Source organism: Balaenoptera acutorostrata, chromosome 2 (assembly GCF_949987535.1).
Source record: "Balaenoptera acutorostrata chromosome 2, mBalAcu1.1, whole genome shotgun sequence".
Lineage (NCBI taxonomy): Eukaryota > Metazoa > Chordata > Mammalia > Artiodactyla > Balaenopteridae > Balaenoptera > Balaenoptera acutorostrata.
This window is the reverse complement of record NC_080065.1, coordinates 82,488,927-82,515,361: the sequence shown is the minus strand read 5'-3', so window position 1 is coordinate 82,515,361 and position 26,435 is coordinate 82,488,927.

The window sequence follows — 26,435 nt, the reverse complement described above, 5'->3', positions numbered from 1 at the left end:
CAAACAGCCAGGCTTTAAGCTGTAGCCAATCAATAATCTCCTTACTTTGCTTTCACATTTTCTCTATAAAAGTCTCTCCCCTGAGCTCCTGTTGGTGGAGCTCTACTAACTGCTTCCAGTTTGGTGTTGCCTGAATAGAATGGATTTTTGCTCAAATAAATTCTTAAAATTTTTAATATGCCTCAGTTTGTCTTTGAAAATTATGCATCCCTAGACACCACAGTTTAATCTTGGCCCCTTTTAAAATTTTGCTGTTTCTTTTAAACCTCTGTTAATCTATAGGTTCCTCCTTCATCCCTTTCTTCTCCTTATAATGTACCTATTAAAGAACCTGGGGCATTTGACCTGTTGAATATCCCAGCAGTTTCCCTTAGCAGTTAAGTTCTTTTGAGTATGTTACTTCAGCTCTCCCAATGATCCTGTGAGGTCGTTAATAACCCTGAATAAATCCCTTTCTGTTTAAACTAGCTAGAGTGAGTCCAAGTGCCTGCAACTAAGAACCTTGATTACAAAATGAGAATAACTTTTTTATTACAAAGTTAATTTCACATACATAATTTTATATATATATACATATATATGAAGTGGAAGGTAGGATGAGGATGATAGTTATCTGTGACAAAACACTTACTGAAATTTTTATTACCCTAGGTGAAAAACAAATCTATATCATGAGCAACAGTGTTACAGCTTAGTTTCTTAAAGTCATTTAGACATTAAAGTGGCAAATCTTTCTAAAGGTGTTTATCACTTGTTAGAGATTCCTGTGCAGATCTCTGTCAATGGGACGATAGTAGGTAAAGACATGAGTTGATGTGGATGAAAATCTCCATGCAGAGACACATGTAATGAGAGATCTGTGGCACATTTTAGGTTTGTAATATCTCCAACAAAACCCAAATTAGCTGTATAATTTGAAAACGAAATATAATTTAGCCTATAATAAGCATAAACAATGTATATGATACTCCCCAAAACAGAGGTAATCATTTATCTTTATATTCAAGTTGAATTGTCATATAATTTAAATGAGACCAAAGAGAAAAGACTCAAAACATGGACAACATCCTTAACAAAAATCAAAGTCCGTAGGTATGAAGTGACTTTAGGGGTAATTACTATCAGATTTAATGTAGGAAAGACCATGAAGATGCAGAACTATTACCTGAAGGGAGCCAGGAAACAGCAAGTAAGATTATGGACAAACAGAATGTGAACATTCTAATCCAATACCTTTATTGACTACCCCATTCTGTAGATACAAAAGGAAAAACTGAGGAAAAGGCTGGATAGTAATTTAATAAACTTACCAAATGTTTTACATGTTTTCCATTTTACCAGGCAAGGGTCCAGAAGCATAATTACTGTTTTAGCAAAATGTATCCTTGGCATCACCAAGAGTGGTTGAAAGTTCTTCAAGCAGTACCTTAAAGCAGGATAAGAAAATAGTGTCAAGATATATAATGTAGAATAGGAATGTGTTGGTCATCATATCATGATGACAGAAACATTAACAGAGATAATGCTAAAAATCTGCCCATTACATACATTATAAGGTAATATAAAGAGTGACCTATTCCAAAATATCTAGCTGGGAACAAATCACTCTTTGTATTCCAGGCATTTCTTTATTCAGTTTTACTTAATATCAAAATTCATTTACACTCCAACATACATCTGTAGAACACTGAAAGACAACAGCCTACAGCAGAAATGGCAAGTGTGGCAGGCACTGTGCTATCTCTCCCAGCCACATGTTTATATCAGATATTCCTAACTGATCATATCACTCTTTCTTGAGCTGGGCAAAGATTCAGAACCCTTCTCAATTCAGTGCTCCAGACAGCTACTATTAATTGAATAAACAAAGATGATCCTTGAAATGAAATCTATTTTCCCTCCCTGGCCTGGAGTAAACAGACAAGAGGATAACCTCAGATTATTCTGCAAAAGATTAGCCGAAAAGTAGTCAGTGATAAGCAGTTAAGAATATGCACCACTGATAATTTTCACACGGAATAATGCTTCATAATGAGAAGTTATTAAGTTAGATTTGAAAAGTCATTTATTCAAGTGGTATAATAGTCAACTGATTTAAATCCCTTATTTTTCAAATCATATTGTTTAATCTTCTATATTACATGGAGTGTCCCTCTCATAAAAGCCGTATTTCATAAAAAGATACTGTGGACATCCTTTAAATGCATCTTTCTGAAAAAAGTACACGTGTTAAATAGACTAACCATGATGCATCAAACTTTGATATATAAATGTATATTTCTTTGAAAATGTAAATTCAATAAAAAAAATTATTGAACTTCTACTATTGTAAACATAGCAGATGACTGTGTAGTGATTCTGAATCCATGCTCTGGAATCCTAGTACTTGCGGTCAATTGCTGGTCCCACCACTATATGACCTTGGGGCAAGTAACCTCTAATCTGAGTTTCTTCATCTATAAAATGGAGTAAAAATGTTACTGATGTCATTGTAATCTGTATAGACTAAAGAAATATTATACCACAGCACATATAACAGTATCTACCTCTAGTAAATAGTTAAAATTTTCAGATATCATTATTATTGTTGCTGTTATTATTATTATATGAAGACCAATATGATTCATTTATTGTTCTCATCTCTTGCTTTAAGAGTGTAAGAGCATAAGGTAAGATAGTAGGTGGAGAGTGGGAGATGGGAGGAAGAAATGGAATATATATCACAGAATAATATTGCTATAATATACAACAGAATAATATTGGTACATTGACATAAAATTGTTATATGAATTCAACTTCAATTATTACAACTCAAAAAACAGGTGAAAGAATTAAGAAAGTCTTAATTGAGAAGATAAAATTTAAGAAAGTCCTGGTAAAATACACATGATTTCAATGGAGAAAAGAACCAACACGAGCAGAGCTAGAAAGAAAGGAGAGGACATGTTTAGAGAATAATGAGCCAGAGATTATAGCAGTGAGTAAAGAAAAATGTGAAAATATAATTTAAAAGGCACACTGAACCATATTTTGAAGGGCCAAGAATGCCGCACTGAAAGATTGAATTTGAGTAAAATTAAGTTAGAGAATCAAGATGTAATCCAGACCTATAAATCTGTTTATAATAATAAAGCATAATCGCATCCTTTTATGAGACAATGATAATCCTACCCTCAAAAGTTGGGAGGCCAGTCAAGTGTGCTTTATTATTCATTTACTATGAATTATAGTAAATACTATTTTAAATTAACATTTTAGAATTACAGAGAGTCTTGTAAAATCTAATTTACCTCAGAATTTGCACAGTGATACTCTAATCTGTGTTTTACTCTCTCAAATCATAACCAATAAATACAGGCCACGTAAAAAATTTTTGCAAATCTGATATTTTCAAATGTATTTATAATACCCAAATAATAACCTATATCAATAGCAACATCTTAAAATTCAACAATCTTTAAATATCCATTTATTGTAACAAGTAATTAGCTCTAAATTCTACATTCAACTAAAAAAGCACTGGATTTGGTTTTATAAAGACTTGAAAAGGGACATAAAATCTTCTCTTCAGTAAAGGATATCTATTTAAGGGGAGTTCCCTGGTGACACAGTCATTAAGAATCCACCTGCCAGTGCAGGAGACACGGATTTGATCCCCGGTCCAGGAAGATCCCACATGCTGCGGAGCAACTAAGCCCATGTGCCACAACTACTGAGCCCGCATGCCACAACTACTGAAACCCACGTGCCTAGAGCCTGTGCTCTACAACAAGAGAAGCCACCACAATGAGAAGCCCACGCACCACAACGAAGAGTAGCCCCCACTCGCTGCAACTAGAGAAAGCCCACGTGCAGCAACGAAGACCCAACACAGCCAAAAATAAGTAAATAAATTCTAAAAAATAAATAAAATAAAATAAAGGCCCTTCTATCACTTAGAATCTAAAAAAGGATATCTATTTTTTAAAAAAGGATATCTATTTAAGGAAATTAGATATTCATGTTTTTTAAAAAATAATAATTAAATATCACGTTAAATGGCAAGAACAAAGATGAAGGTGGAAGGAGTTAACCTTTTTTGAGAGCTACATACTTTACATCTCCTATCTCATTGAATCTACTCAGCAGTCCCGCTTTTGCAAGTAGGAGAGGTCACTGAAAGTCCTTGCTCTGACGAACACTTGAGGCTCAGGCTGGACTCTGGAGCTAGAAGTTCAAATGTTAGTGCTGCCTCTTAGAGGCTTTGTGATTTCAGGCAGATGATTAAGCCTCTTTTAAGTCTCAGTTTCTTCATTTGTTAAACTGGAAAAGTAACAGTATTTAATACACATAGATGTTGTGAAGGGGAACTAAGGAAGTAGGTATATGTGAAATGATAATGCCCTATGACAGCATTTACACAAAGTGCTTTCTAAAGAATCCTAGTCCTAGAAGATTGCTATGACCAAAAAAGAATATATAGTCTTTTAGACTGATGTTTGGGGAATCTTACGCATAATTTCTACCTTTCGGAGATTTGTAGTGTTCATAAAGAAGTTCTGCAGTCGAGAAAAGTTAACTTTAACTCATAAATTCTTCAAATTTATTTGGCCATAAAATACTGTTTTCTTCTTTTCCTTTCTTCTTCTATTTTTCTTTCTTTCTTCCTTGGTTTGTGTGTTTATTTGTTTGCTTGCTTGCTTTTACATAGCATTTAAACCCCTATATCCAAGGAAAATCGTTCCACAGCACATTCTATAGAAAGCACTCTATAATAAAAAGTTAGTATTCACAAAGACATGAGAGATTCAAACAATTAACAATTAAAAAGTCCAAATGTAGAAGAGGTGAGTGAGAGATGGAATGGTCAGGACTGCCTTACAAAGGAAGAAAATTTGATGCAAAGCTAAAAATTTAGACAAACTGAGAAAAAAGGACAGATCTGTACTTCAAGGAAGCACACCACGGGCAGAGTAAACGTATCAATAGTTCAAATGGAGAGTATGTCAGGATTAATAATGATGGTTAGATATTCTAGCTAACACATAATATTTCACAGGCATTATCTCATCTAGCAGGTAAGAAGACTGGTGAAGTAGATTAGAATCAAATTTGGAAAATTTTGAGGATTATCTTATATAATTCTCTTATTGAAAAAAATCCCTAGGTAATTTAAGTTTTCAGTCCTTCAGAAAGCATTTGTTAAAAACTGATTTCGGACTGACAACAGATCAGTTACATCTTTCTCTCAGTGTTGCAACACTTAGGACATTTTGTTTGCATTGTTCTTCAGCTGTGTCATATCAACCACTGGATGGTGAGTTTGAGCATAAAACGACTTTGTTTCCTTCTGTCTGCAGACAGGTAATAGGATTTCAATAAAGCTTTGGAAAATTTAAAAAAAAACTGATTTCAGAAGCAACATGCTAGATGCTATGTATTAGAAGAGTAGAGAATAAGAGAGACATACTTAAAGTGAATTGGAGAAAGGAGACTGTAGTCAGGGAGGCCAGTTAGCAAGGTACCAGGTATAAGATGATGCGGGCATAGAGATGGGTGGAATTAATGATCAAGGTAGAAACAAAGAAAAGTACTAAATGAGAAGTCAGTTCTGGGTGTCAGTGGTTAAGGGAGTGACAATCAAGACAAAAAATGGCTTATTCTTCCAAAGCAAAGTCTTCAACTGCAAGTTTTGATGCATTAGGGTTTGTGAAATCAGTTTAATGGTTCACAACACTTTATTGCATTGGAAGAAAAAGAAGAGAAAATATCAGAGTGTACCATGCATAGGAAGTATTGTTTCATAAAACTTTTATTTCAGAAATATGTATAGATAGATTATGGACTGGGTTATCTGTTGTCAAAAAATGTTTAAGAGCCTATGAAACTAAGGAATGAAATACAGCAATCAAATCACAAAAAAAGAGATGAGCAAAAATCAGCCAGTCTTTTCTGTACCTATTGAACCAGAGAGGCAACAGATTCAGAGATACCAGGCACCATTGTGGGTAGTGGGCGTGAGGGGAGGAAGGAGTGTGTAAAGTACAAGACTGAAAACACGATATTAAATGAAAGTATGCTTAGTGAACACTGTAACCTACAGCCATCTTGTCTTATCAGCTTCCTGAAAGCCAGCAACCAGGCTTATACTACCAAGCAGACTACTGAAGAATCTTCCTCTAGAGAATCTAACTAGCCTTACAGATATCTATTGATATTTTAGAGCCTTCCAATAAAAGAAAGTTACCTAATAATGAAGCCCATCAATCAGAAAACCCCACCCATGTCCCCAATATACCCAATAGCTTATTTAGTACCTCATACTTAAGGATATTTAAGAAAACCTAAAGAAGCAGTTAAAACAGGGGAATCCTGAGGAAATGCAAACAACACAAAGTGCAGCAGCGAGCTTCAAAGAAGCTTCAATATCCTCAGATAGAGAAAAAATTGTATCAATGTGATAAGATATGGATGGCTATTTTAAAAAAACAAACAAAAAAGAAAGCACAAAAACAAGTTCTTATAAATTAAAAATAAGACAGAAAAAAATAGAAAAAAAATAACATGTTCAAAAAAATAAAATTTAGAAGATTTCTTGGAAATTAGAACAAAAAGAAAGGAGATGAACAAAAGGAGAGAAAAGAAAATGAAAGGACCGATTGATGAAGGCCAATATGCAACAGAACGGGGGACCATGTGATGATGCTCTGGCCAATGAGACGTAAGTCATTAAGTGGAGCTTCTAGAAAACATAAGAAAGAAGATGTAGCAAGCACATGGCTTCTGCCCTTTTCCTTTCCTTTTCTTCCTGTCTGAATATAGATGAGATCCTAGAAATAAAGCATGTGTCTTGCAACCTAGAAGTGACCTGCATGATACAAAAGCCACATGAGAAGAATTGGAAAGTCAGAATGGAACTTATGTCTCTAATGGCATAGTGGAGCCTGTATATCAGCACTGAACATTCTATCACTGGACTTCTTACTACCTGAGTAAAATTGAATCCCTATTTTTTAAGGCACAGTGTAGTCAAGTTCTCTATAATTAGCCAAATGCATCCAATTTCATTATCATAGTACACTAATTGACTCAGCAGAGAACAATATGTAAAACATCATAAGAATAAAAACTCTAAATATTAATGTAACCAAAAATTATAATATGCAATCATATTATAAACTGGGAAAAGAGGGTTGCAATATAGCACAAATCCTTGAAATAGAAAAGCTGAAATAGCATATTCAAGTTTAAATAAATATATGAAATTAATGTATTAAGAGAGAGCAGTGTAAGTACATAATTTTAAAATATGGAGGGAAATATTTAAAAATACATATAAGAGTTGAAAGTGGTTGCCACAGGGAGGAATGTTTTGATAATAAAAAGAAATACAGCAGGAGACTGAATTTTTAGTTGTAATTCTTTTAACACTAGTAGACTTTATTAAGTGCTCTGCATATATTTTTTTCTCTCTCTTTTTTTAAAAATTTATTTATTTATTTATTTTTGGCTGCGTTGGGTCTTCATTGCTGCGGGCGGACTTTCTCTAGTTGCAGCATGTGGAGGCTACTCTTTGTTGCAGCGCGCGGTCTTCTCATTGCGGTGGCTTCTCTTGTTACGGAGCACGGGCTCTAGGCGCCCAGGCTTCAGTAGTTGCAGCACATGGGCTCAGCAGTTGTGGCTCGCAGGCTCTAGAGCGCAAGCTCAGTAGTTGTGGTGCATGGGCTTAGTTGTTCCACAGCATGTGGGATCTTCCCAGACCAGGGCTCGAACGCATGTCCCCTGCAATGGCAGGCGGATTCTTTTTTTTTTTTTTTTTTTTTTAAAGGATTTTCTTATTTATTTATTTATTTATTTATTTATTTTTGGCTGTGTTGGGTCTTCGGTTCGTGCGAGGGCTTTCTCCAGTTGCGGCAAGCGGGGACCGCTCTTCATCGCGGTGCGCGGGCCTTTCTCTATCGCGGCCCCTCCCGTCGCGGGGCACAGGCTCCAGACGCGCAGGCTCAGCAATTGTGGCTCACGGGCCCAGCTGCTCCGTGGCATGTGGGATCTTCCCAGACCAGGGCTCGAACCCGTGTCCCCTGCATTAGCAGGCAGATTCTCAACCACTGCGCCACCAGGGAAGCCCGGCAGGCGGATTCTTAAACTCTGCACCACCAGGGAAGCCCTGCATGTATTTTTTTAATTTAGAAATTATTTGAAGATAAGGGGCAGATTCCTGGTGTCCTTAACCATGCCCTTATCCTCTAGCCTTCAGCCTTTAAAAATTTGGTAAAGTTGCACTTTCATTTTCTTTCTTTTTTTAATGGCTATATAATTGACATATAACATTAGTTATATTAGTTTTAGATGTACAACATAATTATTCAGTATTTGTATATATTGCAAAATGATCATCACAATAAGTCTAGGTAACACCCATCACAATTCTTTTTTTTTAAGATCTCTTAGCAACTTCCAAATATGCAATACAGTATTATCAACTATAGTCACCATGCTATATGTTACACCCATGACTATGTATTTTATAACTGAAAGTTTGTACCTTTTGACCCCCTTCACCCATTTTGCCCAACCTCCCACCTACCACCTCTGGCGACAACTAACCTGTTCTCTGTATCTATGAATTTGGTTTTTTGATTTTGTTTTTTTAAATTCCACATTTAGCACTTTCATTTTCTTAAGTGGCTCATGAGCCCTTCTAGTGACTTCAAATTTAAAGTAAAAAAAAATACAAACTCTTTTAAGTATCACAGCACTCCTTTATGATGGCTGGCATTTGAATACCCATATGCTCCACATACCCACCCATCCAGTGATAGGCATCCAGGTTCATCTATCCCTGTCCAGGTGACAGACATCCAGGCTGCTTCCAACTCTTGCCTCCATCAATGTTTCTACAGAGAAAATCTCCATGCATGTCCTCTCAATTCTCCTGAGATACGTACTCAGAAGTAGAATGATGGATTTATAGGGTACACTTGTACTTCATCTGAATCAGCCATGTTGCATTGCTCTCCACTACCACCGGGAGTGCAATAGTGTTCTTATGCTTTCATATCTCAGTTACTATTACCCATCTTTCTAATGTTTGCCAGTCTAAGGATTTAAGGTCATTGCTCAATGTTGCTTTAATTTGCATTTCTTATATTACTCATTATTTTGACCACCTTGTTACATGCATCTTAGTTTTATAAGTTTGCTCTTCTTTAAATTTCATGTTTATCTATTTTGATCTTTTTCCTGGGGTGAATTTTTCTAGTTGATTTGCAAGGGTCACTTGTATGTTGCTATTAGATTTTGCAAATATCTTTCCACTTTCAGTTAGTTAATGTTCTCTAAAAAGTTCTTTATTGAACAGAATGTTTAATTGAGGTAATGTTAACCATGCTTGCTCTTTAAGTTTAAGAAGTCCTTCCAAGTTTCTTACACACACCATGGAATAGCATGCAGCAGTTAGAAGCTACATTAGATGTACAAGTAGCAACATGAATAATATCAAAAAAGAAGGCTCAGTTGTAACAAGAAATAAAACAAAAAGTAGAATATAATACTACTCATTAAATTAAGAATATATGCATACAAAACAGTATGCTTTGGAGGGATGTATTTAAATTAAAATATATGGATTTAAAAGATTAAAACAGTTTCCAAGGAGGGGAAAATGAAAATGAGGTGTGAGAGAAAACAGAAAGAAAGAAAGGAAGGAAGCTCTGTATGAACAAATGAGAAGAATAAGCCATGGACTGAAAAATATAATTAGTTTAATTACCTGCACCTAAATTTTTAAAAAGTTGACAATATAAATGAAATCTGGAAGTCTGATCAAAGCTACTGCAGTACAGAGGACCAATCTAAATTGACCATTCACTCTATGCTTTAATTTATTCCTGATGATAAATCCCACTGAGAAAATTAATCTACTTAACTTCTACTTTTTCTAAATAAAACTAAGCTAGATATTCCCAGTTGATATTCAGAAAGGAAAAAATAGTCATTCAAATGATATTCAATACTTATAAGTTTTCTATTTAAAAGAACAAGTAAAAAAAACTGTTAAAGTCGCAAATAATCAAATTAAAACAACTTTAAAATGTAAATATATTGTCGAAATCTTATTTCTTCCCAGCACATTATTAAATAATCATTAATGACAAACTTTTTGACAACTTTTTAAGACAGATGCAGATAGGTAGATAGGTGCATAGATAGTAGACAGACAGGTGAATACAGACACCTAAGGTATATGCATGAATAACTGAATTTTATGCCAGTATAATTATTAAATTTTGAAAATTTAAAAATTACATTAATGCTTAAATTCACATTCAAAACTTATTGGAAAAAGCTATTTTTATTAAAGGCTTGAAACACTGAAAACTTTCCTTTTCAACTTTAAATATTAAAATTTCATATAAAAGTGAAGCTCTCAGAAAAATTATGCATTTGAAGTTCTCATCACAGAATAGAATTTGTTTTTCTTCTTCTTTGTATTTCAGAAGTATTCTTCACACATAAAAGTCAAACTTGTAAAGCTGAATTTTATAGGTGACCCATATTCTACAGTCACCCCAGTCCAACTTGTCACAACATGGAATAAAAGTGTTATTCTCATATTTTAGCCCTTTATATTCAACACTTATAAGATGAAAGAAATAGACTGCCAAATACATCTTGCTCTAAAGGAGTGTCAGCTCAAAGAAAATATTTTATAATAGTCATGGTATTACATCATTTTGAGTTTTATTTTAACAGGAACTAGTTACTGGGGCAAGCTGGAATCCCAGAATGGAATTTTGAACCTACTGTAATCCATATCACATCATGTCTCACCTACAATTGCTTCCCATTTAGTCTTTACTCATCAATATTTGCCTTCTGTCTATACCCAACACACATCCACAGTAACCAGAGTGGACATTAGTGAAACGTAAACTAGATGTATTTCCTCAGCTTATAAATCTTCAATGATTTCCCACTACCCTTAGTTAAGATAAAGCTAAAATCATCCACATGGCCTATATAACACTACATGATATTTCCCTGTCTCCTAAAGTTTCACCCCAATCTGCATTCCTTCCCATTTCCACTTTCCATCCATACTGGCCTTCCTTAGTTGCTCAACCATACCATGCTCCTTCTCACTCTAGTGTCTTGTACAAGCTGTTACTCCTGTTTGGAGTCTTCTCCTATCTCCTCCTCCTTCCTCTAACTAACTCCTAGCTACATTTGTGTCTGAGGTCAGGATGCTTTTCCCAAATCCCCAGTCTGTGTAAGTCCCCTATTATAAACTTCCAGATTTCCCTGAAATTCTCTGTCATGGTACTTATCATCCTTGCCATTTCTTTTCCCATATCTACCTGCTCAACAGAATTGTGAATGCAAAAGGGCTAGAACTACATCCATCTTTTTCACTGTTGCTTATCCTAGTACCTTTCATGGAATAGACAGATGCTCAATGAATGTATGCAGAATCAATTTTTAAAATGCAAAGAACTGGTATTTCAAACATAGCTAAGAATTTACATAAAAAATAAAAGTCAGGAGGAATACTAGACTTAGTTTTAATGGGTTTTAGTTGAAAAAATAAGTAAAACAAGAGAATAATAAAAATAAAAGCAGAAATAACTAAAATAAAAAAATTGAGAAAATCAAGAATGTCAAAGTTGTTTCTTTAATAAAATTGATAAGGTCTTAGCAAGACCCATTAAGTATACTGCCAAAAATGAAAGAATGGCATCATTACAGATACTACAGACATTTAAAAGATAACAAACAGATGTCATGAAAAATTTTATACCAATGAATTTGAGCACTTAAATGGACACATTTGGAGAATGCGTAAATAAATTTTGGTAAGCTGACACAATATACATATTACATGGTACATATCAATATAAAGGAATTTACTATTGACACATACAACATTATATTGAGTGACAGAAGACCGTCACAAAAGAAAATGCACTGTATATTTCCATCTATATGAAGTCAAAGAACAAGAAAGAATAATAAATGGAGATAAACAAAAGAAATTGTGGTTGACATTAGTGTGGTACTGACTGAAAAGGGAAATGAGGAAACTTCTTAGGACAGCCCTTCTCAACTGAGTACTGTGACAGAATGAAACATTACAAAACATAATTTGAGTTACATTTTCCTAATTCTCCTAAAAATGATAGACAGCTAGTACCATTCTAGACGAACAGGAGGTAAGTTAATTCATCAGAAATAATGTGTGCCATCAGCATTAGGGTTTAATTCTCTCTTAGAATCCCAGTTGAGAACTACCTAGGAGTGCCCTGTCCCATACTTTAGGCATTAACACAAGTGGCCATTTGAATTAAATTTAAATTATTTAAAATTAAATAGAATTAAAAGTTCAAAAAGAGGAAATCGACAGTAACAAAATTATAGTGGGGGACATTAACACCTCACTTACACCAATGGACAGATCATCCAAAACGAAAATAAATAAGGAAACAGAAGCTTTAAATGACACAACAGACCAGATAGATTTAATTGATATTTATAGGACATTCCATCCAAAAACAGCAGATTACACGTTCTTCTCAAGTGCGCATGGAACATTCTCCAGGATAGATCACATCTTGGGTCACAAAACAAGCCTCAGTAAATTTAAGAAAATTGGAATCATATCAAGCATCTTTTCTGACCACAACGCTATGAGATTAGAAATGAATTACAGGGAAAAAAACGTAAAAAACACAAACACATGGAGGCTAAACAATACATTACTAAATAACCAAGAGATCACTGAAGAAATCAAAGAGTAAATCAAAAAATACCAAGAAACAAATGACAATGAAAACACGATGATCCAAAACCTATGGGATGCAGCAAAAGCAGTTCTAAGAGGGAAGTTTATTGCTATACAAGCCTACCTCAAGAAACAAGACAAATCTCAAATAAAAAATCTAACCTTACACCTAAAGGAATTAGAGAAAGAAGAACAAACAAAACCCAAAGTTAGCAGAAGGAAAGAAATCATAAAGATCAGAGCAGAAATAAATGAAATAGAAACAAAGGAAACAATAGGAAAGATCAATAAAACTAAAAGCTGGTTCTTTGAGAAGATAAACAAAATTGACAAACCATTAGCCAGACTCATCAAGAAAAAGAGGGAGAGAACTCAAATCAATAAAATTAGAAATGAAAAAGGAGAAGTTACAACAGACACCACAGAAATACAAAGCATCCTAAGAGACTACTACAAGCAACTCTATGCCAATAAAAGGGACAACCTGGAAGAAATGGACAAATTCTTAGAAAGGTATAACCTTCCAAGACTGAACCAGGAAGAAATAGAAAATATGAACAGACCAATCACACGTAATGAAATTGAAACTGTGATTAAAAATCTTCCAACAAACAAAAGTCCAGGACCAGATGGCTTCACAGGTGAATTCTATCAAACATTTAGAGAAGAGTTAACACCCATCCTTCTCAAACTCTTCCAAAAAATTGCAGAGGAAGCAACACTCCCAAACTCATTCTATGAGGCCACCATCACCCTGATACCAAAACCAGACAAAGACACTACAAAAAAAGAAAATTACAGACCAATATCACTGATGAATATACATGCAAAAATCCTCAACAAAATACTAGCAAACAGAATCCAACAACACATTAAAAGGATCATACACCATGATCAAGTGGGATTTATCCCAGGGATGCAAGGATTCTTCAATATATGCAAATCAATCAATGTGATACACCATATTAACAAATTGAAGGAGAAAAACAATATGATCATCTCAATAGATGCAGAGAAAGCTTTTGACAAAATTCAACACCATTTATGATAAAAACTCTACAGAAAGTGGGCATAGAGGGAACCTACCTTAATGTAATAAAGGCCATATATGACAAACCCACAGCAAACATCATTCTCAATGGTGAAAAACTGAAACCATTTCCTCTAAGATCAGGAACAAGACAAGGAGGTCCACTCTCACCACTATTATTCAACATAGTTTTGGAAGTCCTAGCCACAGCAATCAGAGAAGAAATAGAAATAAAAGGAATACAAATTGGAAAAGAAGAAGTAAAACTGTCACTGTTTGCAGATGACAGGATACTATACATAGAGAATCCTAAAGATGCCACCAGAAAACTACTAGAGCTAATCAACAAATTTGGTAAAGTTGCAGGATACAAAATTAATGCACAGAAATCTCTTGCATTCCTATGCACTAATGATGAAAAATCTGAAAGAGAAATTAAGGAAACACTCCCATTTACCATTGCAACAAAAAGAATAAAATACCTAGGAATAAACCTGCCTAGGGAGACAAAAGACCTGTATGCAGAAAACTAGAAGACACTGATGAAAGAAATTAAAGATGATACCAACAGATGGAGAGATATACCATGTTCTTGGATTGGAAGAATCAATATTGTGAAAATGACTATACTATCAAAAGCAATCTACAGATTCAATGCAATCCCTATCAAATTATCAATGGCATTTTTTACAGAACTAGAAAAAAATATCTTAAAATTAGTATGGAGACAGAAAAGACCCCGAAGAGCCAAAGCAGTCTTGAGGGAAAAAAACGGAGCTGGAGGAATCAGACTAACTGACTTCAGACTATACTACAAAGCTACAGTAATCAAGACAATATGATTCTGGCACAAAAACAGAAACATAGATCAATGGAACAAGATAGAAAGCCCAGAGATAAACCCACACACCGATGGTCAACTAATCTACGACAAAGGAGGCAAGGATATACAATGGAGAAAAGACAGTCTCTTCAATAAGTGGTGCTGGGAGAACTGGACAGCTACATGTAAAAGAATGAAATTAGAACACTCCTTAACACCATACACAAAAATAAACTCAAAATGGATTAGAGACCTAAATGTAAGACCGGACACTGTAAAACTCTTAGAGGAAAACATAGGAAGAACACTCTTTGACATAAATCACAGCAAGATCTTTTTTGATCCACCTCTAGAGTAATGGAAATAAAAACAAAAATAAACAAATGGGACCTAATGAAACATCAAAGCTTTTGCACAGCTAAGGAAACCATAAACAAGATGAAAAGACAACCCTCAGAATGGGAGAAAATATTTGCAAACGAATTAACGGACAAAGGATTAATCTCCAAAATATATAAACAGCTCATGCAGCTCTATATTAAAAAAACAAACAACCCAATCCAAAAAGGGGCAGAAGACCTAAATAGACATTTCTCCAAAGAAGACATACAGATGGCCAAGAAACACAGGAAAAGCTGTTCAACATCGCTAATTATTAGAGAAATGCAAATCAAAAGTACAGTGAGGTATTACCTCACACCAGTTAGAATGGGCATCATCAGAAAATCTACAAACAATAAATGCTGGAGAGGGTGTGGAGAAAAGGGAACCCTCTTGCTCTGTTGGTGGGAATGTAAATTGATACAGCCACTATGGAGAACAGTATGGAGGTTCCTTAAAAAAATAAAAATAGAATTACCATATGATCCAGCAATCCCACTACTGGGCATATACCCAGAGAAAACCATAATTCAAAAAGACATATGCACCCCAGTGTTCACTGCAGCAATATTTACAATAGCCAGGTCATGGAAACAACCTAAATGCCCGTCGACAGACAAATGGATAAAGAAGATGTGGTACATATATACAATGGAATATTACTCAGCCATAAAAAGGAACAAAATTTGGTCATTTGTTGAGACATGGATGGATCTAGAGACTGTCATACAGAGTGAAGTAAGTCAGAAAGAGAAAAACAAATATCGTATATTAACACATGTATGTGGAACCTAGAAAAATGGTACAGATGAACCGGTTTGCAGGGCAGAAGTTGAGACACAGATGTAGAGAACAAACGTATGGACACCAAGGGGGGAAAGCTGCGGGCGGGTGGGGGTGGTGGTGTGATGAATTGGGCTATTGGGATTGACATGTATACACTGATGTGTATAAAACTGATGACTAATAAGAACCTGCTCTATAAAAAATAAATAAAATTAAATTAAAAAATTTTTTAAAAAATAACTAATACTAAACTTTCTTTAGGTTATTTTTATGGAAATATGTTAATATAAGTGTTTCAGACATTACATGAAATACCTAAAAATCTTATATGTTCTGGTATAATGTTATAAGTCATAATTCTAGCTATTATTTTAAAATGTATAGCTCAGAAATAACTAAATTTCCTTGTCAACTACATTAGTATGAACTTTCATCAAATCTTAACCGTGGTCATTTTTAAGTCTTTTGTCATTTACAGACAGTTCTGGGTGTACTCTGATGCTTTTGCAAAAATGTTCCTATAAAAGGGTTTCATCTTCAAGGAATTCATGGAAAAGACTCTGACAAGTACAGGTTTGTGGTAACTGACTATTCTGCTGAACTGAATGAATAAGCATTTTCAGAACTCTTGTGGAAAACTGATGAATTCATAAAAGTGCTAACAAAAGATCAAGATGAAAAAAAAAATTTTTTTTTAAATGAAAAGTTCAGTTACTTAGTCAGACTAGCCACATTTCAAATGCTCAAAAATCACATGTGGGTAGTGGCTACTACATTAGCCAACACAGATATAGAACATTACCACCATCATAGAAAATCTATTGGACAGTGTCAGTCTATGGTTGGGTGATGGTTCCTTGGGTTCTTACAATTGTCAAAGCTTATTGAACTGTACACTTAATATCTGGGCATCTAACTATATGTCAGTTTTACCTCCACTTAAAATTTTTATACAAGTACAAATAGTTTTAAATTACATAAGAATAAGGTTTTAAGGTATGACGGTAGTATACGTTATATGTCATGAAACATGGAAAATAAAACTCCATTTTCTTCAGTCATTCTCATATACAACAAATCTAATAAACTATAGCATCTCATATAATTACCAATCTTGTGTAATCACTTTCCATGAAAATGGCAATTTAGAAATGTTTATCTGAGTTTGAGTTCATTAAACTGAGTTGAGTAAAATATAATTAATACCCCCAGGTCTGGTCAGATTTGTACTATATTTATACCATCCAATTTGTCTTTAAAGGATTATAGGACCAGGGTGTATTCCAGCAATACATGGACTAAATGTTTACTATTCAAGATGGAATTTAACACAGCACAGTTAGTGAAAAACATCACTACCACCACATATAATAAAACACCTTCTATTAAGTTAAACATATCACCATTTTTCATAAAGCCAGACTTCATATTATAAAGCCACAAGACATTGTTAATTGGACTCCAAGATGAATTTGAAAATTAGTATTTTAAGGAATTAAAATTAGAGAGAATACACAGATTTCAAGTGCCGTTGGTTTAGACCAATATGTCTTAGAAGCAAAGACAAAGTTATCAATAGTTGTCATCAGTCAGCAAATATTCAACTTAAAGTAAAATGTAAATTTATTCCAAATATCCAAACAAGAAAAGAAAATTAAAAATGGCTCTGACTCCTGGATTATCCTACAGTTAATTTCCTATCAAGACAGCATTTACCATAAATAAAGTCCCAGCCATACAAACTGTAACAGAAGAATTATAATCTAAAGTCTAGCACTTATATAGACATAAGATTTAGTGCATATATAATAAACTAGTGGGCCGTAAGTCTCAGGAGGTTCCAGAAATGTTAATATTATAAAGACAGGTTCTGATTTACATAGCTCAGACACTCAGAGCTATCTCTCGAGAGTCTTTTACACATATCTCTTCCCAACTCCACTTTTGGTGACATCATATTGGTAACATGAATTAGGCCATGGTGAGACCTGCCCAGGTGGCTCTTTTTAAAGTGGTGAAATAACGTACGTAATGATGTACTAAAAAGTGACAGGAATATGAAGTAGATCCTACATTAGAAACATGTTTCGAGATTTATCTTTGTGTTTGTTGTCCATGGCTGCCGCTCTTGCCCAGTTCACTATCTTATTTAATGGCATCTCCAACTTTCTGGATGCTCAGGCAGAAAATCTTTAGAATCATCCCTCTCTTTATCTCATCTATCAGGAAATTCAATAGATGCTACTTTCAAAATATATCCAAATTTCAAGATATATCCAAAATTCAACAACTTCCCACACTGTCAGTTACTGCCCTGCACCAAGTCCCTGCTCTTCTCTGCTCTTAAGTGCTGTCATTCTAGCTCCCTGCTGTCTACTCTCAGAACAGCAGCCCCAGGGAGACATCATTCATGTCACTCCTTTGCTCAAAACCCTGCTCCCCATCTCATTCACAGTAAAAGCCAAAGTCCCTACAGTGGCCTATTGATCTGTTCCTCCTCTGAACACCATTTTAGCAATTTTCTCTCGGACTCTCTCTACTCCAGACACATTGGCCTCCTGGGTATTCCTTGAACATGCCAGGAAAACTCCCACTTCAGTGCTTTTGTATGAACTGTCCTAGTGGTTAGAATGCTCTGCCCCTAATATCTGTAAAGCTACCTCTTTTACTCCATTCAAGCCTCTAATCAAATATCACCTTCTTTTTGTTGTTGTTGTTGCTGTTTTAATTTTTTTTGGAGTATAGTTATTTACAAAAAATATCACCTTCTATAAGCCCCATCCTGACTACACTATTTCAAACATCGAGGCCCTCTTTATCCATCATTCCGTCCCCTATCTCAGCATTCCCACTCCCCTTTACCCTACTCTACTTTCTCTTTCTTTCCCAAGCACTTATCAACTTCCAATGTATTATATAACTTACTTATTTCTTGTACATAAAGGTAAGTAAGGTTTACACTTTATAAAGGAAGGGACTTTGGTCCATATTTTTCACTGATGTATCCCAAGCCTCTGGAATAATGCTTGACACCTCATAGGTGCTCAAAAAATTTTTTATTAATGGACAACTGAATGGCTATCTCAAACTCTAGAGAATGTCAAATGGCTTCATATTTTCTCCCTTGATCTTAAGATATTTGACATGATAACTGGCTCTGAAAGCTACACTATGTGTTGTGGATATGAAAAGTTCAAAATTCTTTAATCATATCTGTGATTCTAGTCTGTAAGCTAAAAGGTGTCAGAAATCTAATGCCAGAAATGTTATGGGAATTTTCTTGCTCACTGCATCACTTCCAAAAGCAGTTTGAACCATTTCCTGAGACGTTAAAGGCTATAAATACACAATCTGCTTCTTAACTGGTAAATAGACTCTAGGTTTGTGAAAAGGTTTTAAACAGACCTTAAGAGACACAATTGGCTTAAGGGCTAAAGCTAACCTCTGGTTTTCAGGAGCAAAGAAGCAAATGATTTTAGCATCAAGGTTTTATGCTTGCCTGCTACATTATTTTATACCTGCACATAAAACTACTTTCCATTTTCTCTACTAGATACTGTCAAGTTATAAATAATAACTCAAAATTTAGGAGTATAAGATTTTCATAACATCAAAAAGCAGTAGAATGAGTGTACTTTGTACTGTTCAATGATGTAGGTGGGGGTGAGAGAACCTGTATAATCACATTTGAATATTCCAATTGCAAAATTTTATGAAATTGTTTAAAATTATGTGGAAATAGTCTACGTATTTTGAAACAAACTTCTAAAATGGCCTCCAGACATAATTTCTCCATAGCCAGGCAGAAATGTAAAGCAACAACTAGCTTACATTTGCTTAAAAAATGTGCTGCAAATCCCACTACTGGGCATATACCCTGAGAAAACCATAATTCAAAGAGTCATGTACCACAATGTTCATTGCAGCACTATTTACAATAGCCAGGACATGGAAGCAACCTAAGTGTCCATCAACAGTGAATGGATAAAGAAGATGTGGCACATATATACAATGGAATATTACTCAGCCATAAAAAGAAACGAAATTGAGTTATTTGTAGTGAGGTGGATGGACCTAGAGTCTGTCATACAGAGTGAAGTAAGTCAGAAAAAGAAAAATACTGTATGCTAACACATATATATGGAATCTAAAAAAAAATAGTTCTGATGAACCTAGGGGCAGGACAGGAATAAAGACACAAACGTAGAGAATGGACTTGAGGACACAGGGAGGGGGAAGGGTAAGCTGGGACAAAGTGAGAGAGTGGCATGGATAAATATACACTACCAAATGTAAAATAGATAGCTAGTGGGAAGCAGCTACATAGCACTGGGAGATCTGCTTGGTGCTTTGTGTTCACCTAGAGGGGTGGGATAATGAGGGTGGGAGGCAGATACAAGAGGGAGGGGATATGGGGATATACGTACGCATATAGCTGATTCACTTTGCTGTGCAGCAGAAGCTAACACAACATTGTAAAGCAGTTATCCTCCAATAAAGATGTTAAAGGAAAAAAAATGTGTTGCAATACTACATATACTTAACATATGCTTAAAAAGCTTAAAATTCATTGCTATCAGCAACAAATATGACTGATAGCTTTAGCTTAAAGGAATAAAAAAGAATTTTTACACTAGCATGAATGCCTGAATGGGAAGAAATAAAAAGAGAACAAATACTAACTTCCTCATACCTCCGGAAGATAAAGGAGTTGTTTACTTGTTTGTTTGTTATTCGTTTGTTTTTTTCATTAGAAAGAAAAGTGATGACACAAACGATGTTTTCATCGGTCAACTTTTGGCAGAAATATCTAAAGTAAATGGTGCAAAGAAGAGCTTTGGCTCCTGCTGTCATGGCTGAAATAAACATAGCTCTCAGCATCAACAGCAATGTAAGAAATGGAATCACTTGTAGCAACTGAAGCCCACAGGCTTTACCTGGTCCATCCATATGTTAACTCAATCAGCACTGCTTTCCTGGGCAAGCTTAAGCTCCCCAGAGTGCAGGTGACCGGAAGATATGACAGAACTACAGGCTTTAATGTGAATCCTAGATGGTTTGAAAGTTCAAGCTGGAAGCAAGCCAGCTAAAGAGGAAGTTTCATTAGGCAATATTGCATATAAAGAGCATGGTTAATTAAGTTCTCAAGTATTTATTAAATTTGCTTGTTGCTTTATATCCTAGCCTAGAAAGAAACCTAGACTTCCCTTGCCTCTAGAATTCCTGTTTCACTGTAAACAAAATAGTTATGACATATGGAAATTTTCCAGCTTTGCTATATCTTTCAATTAAATAACAGATATTTAGTGACCACCTACCATTTGCCAGACACATGGTGGGAATACAACAGTAAACAAGATAAGTGATGCCTGAGATATGTTTTGAGTAGTAATATGTGACCTTCAGCCTAGGATCAGATGGGTCAATGTATACATTCATTATTTTTTAGACAAAAAAGAACATGAGTATATTTAAAGTCAGAGAGTTCTGAAAATGAACAGTCTAAGATTTTGCCTTAAAAGATAGAAATGATGAGGAAAAGGCAGACAAAAATATCCATTCCAATTCCACGTTACAATCAGCGCTTCAGGATGAAATTTATTTCCACAATGAACTTCAATGTAAATCTCATTTTCTATGTTTTGTACTCTCCAGCCAACATGTCAAACAACCTAACTTAGGAATTCATTGTTCAAATATACTTGTGCATGTGTGTAATTTGTAAATACAAAGATGTTCCCTAAAGTATTTGTAATTTTTAAAATAACAGAAATAACCTAAATGCCTAAAAATAGGACCGTTAGTAAATAATTATATAATGAGATATTAGATAGCTATTAAAAAGAATATGTCTAATCCATCCATGTATACAGGCATAGAACAGTGCCTTGAACTTACATTAAGTGAAAAAAAGTAGCAAATGACATCCATAGTAACATTACAGTTATATATTTTTAAAAGTATATGCATTTAAATATAAATAAATAAATCTAGGATACCACCCAAGTTGTTAACAGTGGTAGACAACAGCTTTAAATCTGTACACTTGGTGTATTATTTGAAACATTTAAATAAGCATATATTGCTTTCCTAATAAAAAATAATTTTTCACTGGGCAGTTCTCTCCAATCTTTCACCAACCACCTAATTATTAAGAAATGGCTTGTAATCCTAATGGAACTTAGAAAAACAGCAATCATAGAATAAACCCAAAGAAGGAAGGGAGAAAGAATATCCTTGATAAAGCCTAGACTCACAGGCCTGTGTTGTGCATGTCATACAAACAATCGTATACACACACACACACACACACAATCACCTTGGCATTGCCAGTCTGAATGCACAGGTTGGCATAACATCCTAATAAGCCTTTATAAACAAGAAAACTGGTTCTCAACTTAAAAAAACTAATGCGGAAGTGACTTTAGCAGAAAGTAAAGAACTTCAACATATGTAATCTAATGCCTATTATCTAGTCCACTTGTGACACTGACAGAGTTGTGATGCTAGCACCAAACCTAAGCATTCACTGCTGCCTGAAGTCTAGTCAAGAACTTGACAGCTTTCACCTCTTGCAACTCCCTTGCTAATGATTGTGAGGGCCATTTTGAGTCTTTCAGTTCCATGGAAATTATTTAATGGCCCTTCATAAAGAAACTGGTTAGAATCACCAATTCAAAAACTAAATCTATATATGACCTCACCAGCCAGGAACCAGTCTTTAATTTCCTTTCATTGGGTCAAATAACTAACCCATGATGACAATAGTGCAGAGAAATAAGAGAGAATGACTGAGTAGTCCAATTCATAGGGTTATAGCTCGGATTCTACCTTAAGCAAATCTGAAGAGTGTACGTATGCGGATCACCTTTTTGGGTGAGAAATGGTTGAGAGTTTTATTTTTGCTTTCAAAATAACTATAAGGAAAAAGAATCAACCTAGTATCTAGTGAGAAGGGAATAGGTCAAACACCAAGATCAGAACTTAATCCATAATCAGCTAGTCTCCCTTTAATAAGGGAAGCCTGTACTTCTCAATATGGACTCAGCTTTCAATTCTGCATGAAAGACATTATCAAAACTCTTTTCATAAATCCATAACATTCTCATTTATTAGGCATTTATTTAACAAATATTTATTGAGCAACTAGTCTGTGCCAAGAATATTCTAAACAGACAAGGAGCCTTTTTCTCACTTCAGTGGGAGTGTTAAACAAGCAATCTATAAATAAACAGGTGTGAGCTAGATGCCATCACCTCCCTTCACACTGGTGGATTTTTTTCCTCTTGAGTTTGGAGTATTCCATGATGCAGTCCTTGGACCTATTTTCTTCCCTAACCACACTCACTTTCTTGGTTTGTTCATACAGTCTTGTGACTCCAAAATTAATATCTCAGGCTTAGTATGGTTTTTGAATTCCAGATCAATGTATCTATCTACTTAACATCCTCACTTGGATATCTAGTAGACATCCCTGACTTGACAAGTACAAAAACAAATGGTTTGCCATCCCTCTCAAATCTGAAACTCCATCCAACTATTCAAAAATCTTGGCATCCTTGACGCCTCTCTCTCTCACTCCTGACATGAAATGTGTTAGAAAATCCTGTCTTCTCTACCTTTAAAACAAATATAAAACTAAACCAATTCTCACCACCTCCACTGCTACCTCCTTATTTCAAGTTATCCTCTCTCTCTTTGCTTCTAGCATTACTCCGCTCTGTTTTAAGCAAAGAGATCAGTTAAAACCTAAGTCATGTCACACCTTTCCTTTGCTCAAAACCCTCCTCCTCCCCCCCACATTCTATGTAATCCTCAAATATGGCAGCTCTGCCTCTACCTTACATTGTTTGCACTTTACACCCTGTGCCTGGAACACTCTTCCCTCAGATAACAGATGACTAATCTCATCTCTTTCAAGTATTTGCTCAAATGACAGCTTCTTAATGAGGTCCTGAGTAACCTTTATAAAACTGTCACACATGCCCACCCTTTGCACTCCCTATTCCCTTATCCTACCCTTTTTTATCCTTTTTTTCCCATAGCATTTATCATCTTTTAACTTCCTCTTTACAGTTATGTTGATTGTCTGCCTTGCATTACTAGAAAGTAAGCTCCATGCTGGCAGGTATTTTTTTGCATCTTTTGTTCACCCAAGTACCTAGAACAGTGCCAGAAACATAATAGGCACTCAAAAATTATTTGTTGAGTGAATGCATTTAATAAACTATCCCCTCACTCTCCTATAATATCAATTTCTTTACTGGATTATTCCATCTACAAACTAAAATGGCAAGGAGTTTGAATTTTTATTCTAAATGTGATGGGAAACAATTAAAGTGTTCTAAGTATCAGCATGACATGAACTAACCTAAGTTTTACATAGATTATTCTCACTTCTTTATAGAGATGAGATTGTAAGAAGCCTGGAATAGGAGCAGGAAGATGAAGTTCAGAAACCATTATTAAAGAAGTAGCAGAATTACATGCTACATAAAACCAAAAAAATCATTTAGAAAATATACTGACAAAAGATATGGCACAACAAATGTGACTAGTTGCTTTATTGGTATTTATTATTATATCAAATCTTTAACTATCTTTAATAATAATGATAATACTACAACATTAATACTTGTGTTTGGCCATTGCTCATTGTAAATGGACATGTGATCTCAAATGCAATCCTCTGTATACTTCTCAACAGAAAGCAAATGAGTTCAGACACATACAACTAAAAATGGGTCATGGGTCAGATGTTACTCTTATAGTTACTGATTTCAAAATATTTTCTCATATTCATATTGGTGGTCTGTTACATGCTCATATGCCATTCTCCATCTGAGCAGAAAAAATAATTCTCCACTTAATGAAAAGATCTTCTAAAATTTCCCAGCTTTAAAATGTTAAAAATATGGGAAAAAGGACAAAGCGTATTATATTTTATTTCATAAAAACAATTCATGTTGGGCTTCCCTGGTGGCGCAGTGGTTGAGAATCTGCCTGCTAATGCAGGGGACACGGGTTCGAGCCCTGGTCTGGGAAGATCCCACATGCCACGGAGCAGCTGGGCCCGTGAGCCACAATTGCTGAGCCTGCGCGTCTGGAGCCTGTGCCCCGCGATGGGAGGGGCCGCGATAGAGAAAGGCCCGCGCACCGCGATGAAGAGCGGTCCCCGCAACGCGATGAAGAGTGGCCCCCGCTTGCCGCAACTGGAGAAAGCCCTCGCACGAACCGAAGACCCAACACAGCCAAAAATAAATAAATAAATAAATAAATAAATAAATAAATAAATAAATAAATAAATAAGAAAATCCTTTAAAAAAAAAAAAAAAAACAATTCATGAATCTACTCTCTCAAAAGGAATGAGTTAGTATTTTTTACAGTTAACTTAGGGCTGCTTTAGAAGTTAGTCCTAATACTAAAAATTAAAATTCTAATATGAGAAGCTATTTTAAAAAATAAAATTATCCCACCTTTCCCAAGAGCTTGTCTTAAAAAAAAAAAAAGCTTTAAATGCAGAAACAAAAGAGTAAGAATCCAGTTAATGCATTTTTTAGTACCTTCCTTGTTTTAACTTTTGTTTGAATTGCAGACTTGAAAAGTTTTTCAAAAATGTATTTTAACATTTTTAATTATTCTAACATAAAATTATCAGTATCATTTAAAATTATCAGTATCATTTCTTTCACAATTGCCAATTTTAAAATAGTGGTAAGGAATACTATGTACACAGAAAATTTGAATTATTCTTCAATTGTTTCAGTATCAAAAGATTTCCACAGAGTTGGGGGAGGAAGTGGAAGGGTTTCACACACTATCGTATAATTTTTCTTATTCATTTACATAACTGACCTATAGTCAAAACCAATGGCAAGAAGAAACACAAAGGTGGAAACAGCCCAAGGGACATAGGCAGTCTGAAAATAAAAGCCCTGCATGATCTTTAGATATGCAACTAACTTTCAAGCTGCAAACACTATTCAGCTGGCAAACACACATATGTCTAAATCACCTGAGCAAAGCAGGTAGAACACCAGGAAGAAAAAGTTGATGGGAGTCTGCTGTAAAGAAAGCACTCCACAGAGGAGATTCAATTCAGATAAACAAAATTTAAGGTAAAATCAGAATACTGCTATGAGATTAAGATTAGTTTTTATTTTAAAAAATAGCCATCATATACATCATACATACTAGAAAAACACTGAAAATATACACAAGTCATTTTCTGCCAGATGTGGGTACTAATGGCATTTTTTAATATAGCTAGTTTAAAATGAATAAAAATGCTATCAAGGCATGTTTTCATATTTTTAAACCATGCAAGTAGAATTTCTTCATATGAGTTCCTATTTAAACTTATAGAGGTTAGAAGGGGGTTAATCTAAAATCTTATAAACAATAGAGGACTTTGTCCCGTGCTTATTTTGGGGGCTTTGTTTTTGTGTACTTGTTTACAGATTCCTTAGGCAACAGTTTTTCTGGCAAAGCTAAGATAAATTTTCAAGAGAGAGACAATATTAGGAAGCACATTTCCACATCAAGGATTACAACTAAATATGGTCCACCCTAGGAGAAAATGAGGTCCTCACTGTTTCTTGTCTGGACCATTACAAATGACCCCCCTGCCTTTGATCTCTTATCCTTCCAATTC